This window comes from Triticum dicoccoides, chromosome 4B (assembly GCF_002162155.2).
Source record: "Triticum dicoccoides isolate Atlit2015 ecotype Zavitan chromosome 4B, WEW_v2.0, whole genome shotgun sequence".
Lineage (NCBI taxonomy): Eukaryota > Viridiplantae > Streptophyta > Magnoliopsida > Poales > Poaceae > Triticum > Triticum dicoccoides.
Genome location: NC_041387.1, coordinates 508,211,589 through 508,218,690, shown reverse-complemented (window position 1 = coordinate 508,218,690; position 7,102 = coordinate 508,211,589).

Genomic DNA, 7,102 nt, shown 5'->3' with positions numbered 1-7,102 from the left:
GCCACGGCAAACAGCCTAAAGAAAAAGCAGCAATAGCTTCAAGCTGATCAAGACCTACTGGCCGACAGATGGACCGAGGTCCTCGCGGCCGAAGAGTATGAACTCAAACGCCCCTCCAAAATTTACCCAAAACGCAAGTTGCTCCCCTGACTAGAGGAGGAAGCGTACAAACCTGCATCACCAGCGCACAATACGGCAGACCGACCACCTCGTGGCCGCGACAGAGAGGCGTGCAAGCCCTCCACCAAAACCGTACCCCGGCACCGCTCAAAAAGCATGAAGCCACGGGGGAACGCGCCGGACTTGCGGGATATATTGGAGGACAAGGCAAGACAATCCAGATCTATCTATGGATCACGTGGGTGCCCCAAGACCCACGACGAATACCGTTGCGCCGGATACAACTACTCCGGCCGGGCCGAACACAGCAGACAACGCTCTCTCGAGCTACGTCGCGATATTGCTCAATACAGAGGCGCCGTGCACCCACTATGCTTCACTAACGAAGTAATGGATCATCAAATCCCTGAAGGGTTTAAACCCGTTAATATCGAATCCTACGATGGCACAACAGACCCCGCGGTTTGGATTGAGGATTATCTCCTCCATATACATATGGCCCGCGGCGACGATCTTCACGCCATCAAATATCTCCCGCTCAAGCTTAAAGGACCAGCTTGGCATTGGCTTAACAGCCTGCCCGCAGAGTCAATTGGATGCTGGGAAGACCTGGAAGCCGCAGTCCTCGACAACTTTCAGGGCACGTATGTGCGACCACCGGACGCAGATGACCTAAGCCACATAATCCAGCAGCCAAACGAATCGGCCAGGCAATTCTGGACACGGTTCTTAACAAAGAAAAATCAAATCGTCGACTATCCGGATGCAGAGGCCCTCGCTGCCTTCAAACATAACATCCGCGACGAGTGGCTGGCCCGGCACCTAGGACAGGAAAAGCCGAAATCCATGGTAGCCCTCACATCACTCATGACCCGCTTCTGTGCGGGAGAGGATAGCTGGCTAGCTCGCAGCAACAACCTCAGCAAAAAGCTGGCAGTCCGGATACCAAGGACCGCAATGGCAGGTCGCGTCGAAACAAAAACAAACGCCGCATTAACGGCAACAGCAATGAGGATACGACAGTCAACGCCGGATTCCGCGGCTCCAAGCCCGGTCAACGGAAGAAGCCATTCAAAAGAACCACTCCGGGCCCGTCCAATTTGGACCGAATACTCGACCGCTCCTGTCAAATACATGGAACCCCCGAAAAGCCAGCTAACCACACCAACAGAGATTGTTGGGTATTCAAGCAGGCAGGCAAATTAATCGCCGAAAACAATGACAAGGGGCTACACAGGGATGACGAGGAAGAGACCCGGCCGCCGAACAACAGAGGACAAAGGGGATTCCCCCCTCAAGTTCAGATGGTAAACATGATATACGCAACGCATATACCCAAGAGGGAGCAGAAGCGTGCACTAAGGGACGTATATGCGATGGAGCCAGTCGCCCCAAAATTCAACCCATGGTCCTCTTGCCCGATCACTTTCGATCGAAGAGACCTTCCGACCAGTATCCGCCATGGCAGATTCGCCGCATTGGTTTCAGACCCATTCGTCGATGGATTTCACCTCACGAGAGTCCTGATGGACGATGGCAGTAGCCTGAACTTGCTTTATCAGGATACAGTGCGAAAGATGGGCATAGACCCTTCAAGGATTAAACCTACAAAGACAACCTTCAAAGGCATCATACCAGGTGTCGAGGCCAGTTGTACAGGCTCAGTTACACTGGAAGTGGTCTTCGGATCCCCAGATAATTTCTGATGCGAGGAGTTAATCTTTGACATAGTCCCATTCCACAGTGGCTATCACGCTCTGCTCGGACGAACCGCGTTCGCAAAATTCAACGCGGTGCCGCATTATGCATACCTTAATCTCAAGATGCCAGGCCCTCGTGGAGTCATCACGGTCAATGGAAACACGGAACGCTCCCTCCGAACGGAGGAACATACAGCGGCTCTCGCGGCAGAAGTACAGAGCAGCCTTTTAAGGCAATTTTTGAGTCCGGCCGTTAAACGACCGGACACGGCCAAACGCGCCTGGAGCAACATCAACCAAGACCACCTGGCACGTTCCGAGCATGCGTAGCAATGCAGCCTCAACCCCAGCCCTCGCACAATTGTAAGACAAACTCTCCGCGTACATAATTACGCCCTGGAGATACCATGGGCATAGGGGGAGAGGCACAACCACAACAGACCCAGAGTGCGGTTCGACCACACCAGGTGCTCCCAAGTGTGTCGCTCTTTTTATCTTTTATTTCTCTCTTTTTTATACAGAACTCTGTCCGGCGGCGAACCTGCCGAACTCATGATGCAACAGCTAGGGAGGGACAAAGGCTGCGACGAACACTCAAGTGGTTTCCATTACGAGCATTAAATTTGTTAAATACACCATTCCGCGGCCTACCCCTGGAGGGAGACGCCTTTAATTCGTCCAATCCCTTGCTTTCCGCACTATTTGTATCATTCCGCACTCATAGCAGATCTTCTCGAATAAAATGCAGCACTTTTTGCCCATAATTGCATTACCTTATATATATATATGTTCATTTACGACATGTTGCATCCGTACATTTTGGTACGGCCAAATACACCAGGCGCTTATGTTCCCCGCATTATGGTGTGATAAAGTCCGCACACTTTCACAAGTGCGGCACCCCGAACTTATAACATTATATGAATCGGCTCCGAATCATGTCTTGGGTCAATAGTTGGGTTTGCCCGGCTCCCATGTTTGGCACCTTACGTTCTGTTCTATCGGCTAAGGTAGCACTAGGAGAACCACTGCGATTGCGCCCCGGTTGAGCCGGGTTAACGCCTCAGTGGAGAAAGCTAAAACTGACTGTCATGATAAGGCGAGAGACTGGTCGCTGTTCGAGAGGTCTTTTCAGGTCCTTAAAGACCTACGCCGCTTCGAGCGAAGTACCGGATAATGTCCGACGAAGGCGTGGATAGCGCCCCGAATTCGGTCTTCCGAATACTAGGGGCTTCGCCGAAATTTAAAATTATAGAATTCTATGGCTAAGTGAGAGTGTTCAAGCACTATAAGTCCGGTTGCCTTGTTCGTTGTGTTGAGCGCCTCCCTAGATGGACCCAAAAATGGGAACAAGAGTGCTCAAGTTTATCCCGAACACGCCAGCACTCGTGGCATGGGGGCTGAAGCCGATGACTTGCCATCTCTCAAATTTAATAAACGGCCACACAAAAGGTAATATTTTAAATTAACAAGCGTTGCTTAGCGCATATGAACAAAGTTTTCAGCGCACAGGATAACACATTGCGAATTTACTCAATAATTACATCCCTGGGGCACTCATCCGCAATCTTGCGGGCACCCTTCAGGACAGTCTTATAGTACATCTCGGGCGTACGATATTCCTTGCCCGCTGGTGGCGCGTCAGTGATTAGCTTCTCCGCATCCAGCTTGCCCCAATGCACCTTTGCGCGGGCAAGGGCCCGACGAGCACCTTCAATACAGGCGGAGCGCTTGATAACCTCCACCCAGGGGCACGCATCCACCAACCATCGCACGAGGCTGAAGTAGCTCCCAGGCATGGCCTCTCCAGGCCACAGCCGGACTATGAGGCCCTTCATGGCCTGCTCGGCCACCTTGTGGAGCTCGACCAGCTGCTTCAGTTGGTCGCTAGGGGGCACTGGATGGCCGGCCTCAGCATACTGAGACCAGAAGACCTTCTCCGTTGAGCTCCCCTCCTCGGCTCGGTAGAATGCGGCGGCATCAGACACGCTGCGAGGCAGATCTGCAAACGCCCCTGGAGAGCTCCGAATTCGGTTAAGTAACACGTAATTTACATTCACATGCTTGCTTTGCATGAAAAATGCCTTACCCGCCGCTATCTTCCTCACCAACTCAATCTCCTGAAGGGACTTATGGGCATCGGCCTTGGCAGTTTTGGCACTTTCGAGAGCCGAGGCAAGCTCGGACTCTCGAGTCTTTGAGTCACGCTCCAAACTCTCATGCTTTTCCATGAGAGCCTGGAGCTCTTGCCGAACCACCGCCACCCGCGCCTCCTGCTTTTCTCGCTCTGCCCGTTCCGCGGCCGCATTGCATTCGGCCGCGGACACGGCCTCCTTCAGGGTCGCCACCTTGTTCGTGGCCCCTGCAGTACCCATGTTATCCTTGTTATTTTTTGTTGCAACCTAAATCCTTTACTGTAAGGTACAAGTTCAAAGTGGTGTTACTCACCTTCTTTGTCCTGGAGCTGCTTCTTGGCGCGGCCGAGCTCTTGTTCGGACCGCTCGAGCTCCTGCTTCAAAGCACCGACCTCCGCAGTCAGTGCGGCAGAGGTCAGCAGCGCAGCCTGCAACCCATATTGACATAATTTTTTAGCAACCCTGCGTATATCTTCTTTTTTTTCTAGATCCTCAGTCCGGCTTTTCTTTCCGAACACCGAACCGAGCATCAGGGGCTACTGTCTATGCGGTATTACATTGCATATTTTTAACTTCTTACCTCAAAGCCTGATAGAAGGCTATTGCAGGCTTCGGTCAGCCCGCTCTTGGCAAGCTGTACCTTCTGAATCACCGCACTCATAATAGTGCGGTGTTCTTCCTCGATGGAAGCGCTCTGCAGCGCCTCCAACAAATTGTCCGGCGCCTCTGGTTGGACGGAAGCTGCCGGCGTCACGGTCTTGCCCTTCGTGCGAAGGGGCCGCCGGCCGGACTCCGGAACCACTGCGGGTTCTGATGTGGAGTCCGGCGCAAAGTCCGGGAGGCCGCCTTGTGGCGCCTCCGGAGCCTCCCCCTGATGGGTCCCTTCTTGGGATCCCACCCTGGCGTCCTCGGTGTCACGAGGGGTGGAGGCGGTCGGGATGGAGTCTACATCCGATGGAGCCAACGACCCGCTCGATGAAGCGGGGAGATCATCATTGGCCGGACTACAAGCAGCATGCGGCATCATAATGACACTATGTGACGCAGAAAAAGAAATTATAAATCATTCAGGAATCCGGAAACTTACGATCTCGCCGGAGGCCTGGCCCTTGAAGGCCATTCTTCCTCGCCAACGTTGATGTTGGCGGAGCTGTCCAGGGGAATAGTCCTTCCCCTCTTGGACCCTTCGGCCTCCCCTGTTGGGGAAGCCTTCCTCTTCCTCTCTCCCTCCTCTGGGAGAGAGTCCTCTTTCTCCTCCTCGTTTTCGGGGGAGGAGTCCGCCCCGGAGTTGTCGGACACCTGAAAACGGGAACTCTTTCGAGCACCCGTGGCCTCCTTCTTGGCCTTCTTCTCCGGCACCACGTGCGGTGCCGGAACCAGCAGCCTCACTAGATGGGCGTCTACTGGGTTTTCTGGCATAGGAGCCGGGCAGATAATCTGCTCCGCCTTGCTCATCCAGTCCTGTCAAAGGAAAGGGGAAATTAAAACCCGCATAGAGTCAAACTATGAAAAGCAAGTATCCCGTAAAGGGGTAGAATCACTTACCTCGTCAGCTTGGCGCTGCGAGCGAAATCCGCGATCTTCAGTCGCGGATGCCGGGGCTTCGGCGCCCTTGAACAGCACCCTCTAGGCGCCTTCGTACGTCATGTTGTAGAGCCCGCTCAGCGCCTGGTGCTGTTCCAGATTGAACTCCCACAGATTGAATGCCCGCTCTTGGCATGGGAGAATCCGGCGGACGAGCATGACTTGGACCACGTTAACCAGCCTGAGCTTCTTCACCAGCTTCTGGATATAGGCTTGGAGTCCCGTCAGCTCCTCCGAACTACCCCACAACAAGGCCTTCTCTTTCCAGGAGGTGAGCTGCATGGGGATACCAGATCTGAACTCGGGGGCCGCCGGCCACGTAGGGTCGCGCGGCTCGGTGATATAGAACCACCCCGATTGCCACCCCTTGACGGATTCCACGAAGGCCCCTTTGAACCAAAGGACGTTGGGCATCTTGCCCAACATGGCGCCTCCGCACTCCGCTTGAGTGCCCTTCACTACCTTAGGCTTGACATTGAAGGTCTTGAGCCACAAGCCGAAGTGGGGCTGGATGCAGAGGAAGGCCTCGCACACGATGATAAACGCCGAGATGTTGAGGATGAAGTTCGGCGCCAGACCATGGAAATCCAGGCCGTAGTAGAACATGAGCCCCCAGACAAAGGGGTGAAGTGGAAAGCCCAGTCCGCGGAGGAAGTGGGGAAGAAAAATGACCCTCTCATGGGGCCTGGGGGTGGGGATGAGCTGCCCCTCGTCGGGCAGCCGGTGCGCAATGTCGCCAGACAGGTAGCCGGCGCTGCGCAGTCTTTCGATGTGCTCCTCCGTAATGGAGGAGGTCATCCACTTGCCTCCCGCTCCAGACATGACTGGGGAAGGTTGAGACGAGATGTGCGGGCTTGGGCGCTGGAGCTCGAGTGCGCGGAGATGGATAAGCAAAGGAGGAAGAAGGCGTAGGTGAAAAGGTGAATTCTTATCCCTTATATGGGCGGGCGAAGTCTACGCGTCCCCCACCGGCCTGGTAAAACTTGCTTATCCCCCAAGCGTCACCATCAATGGCGCGGTTGGGTTACCCACGTCCGTATTGATGAGAATCCCGGATTAAGGGGGAACACAATCTCTGCTTCGAGAAGACGTGCCAAGGAAACTGCTTCGCTAAATGCGCTGAGGTGGTAGAGTAAAAATCCATTCAAGTAATGGCTTGGTAGTGGCGTGACGTCATGTCGCAAAAAACATCAGCAGATTGAACTTGTGTATATATTATTCTCTCTACGGTGGAATGTGGAATTTATTTTGCAGAGTCGGTCACTATCCTGGTGTTCACAATCTTCTATCATTCGGAGGAGGAACCCGCCTTGCAATGCCAAGCAATATACGCGCCGGACTTATCGTCATTGAAGCCTGGTTCAGGGGCTACTGAGGGAGTCCTGGATTAGGGGTGTCCGGATAGCCGGACTACCATCATCAGCCGAACTATCATCGGCCGGACTATCATCATCGACCGGACTCCAAGACTATGAAGATACAAGATTGAAGACTTCGTCCCGTGTCCGGATGGGACTTTCCTTGGCGTGGAAGGCAAGCTTGGTGATACGGATACGCAGATCT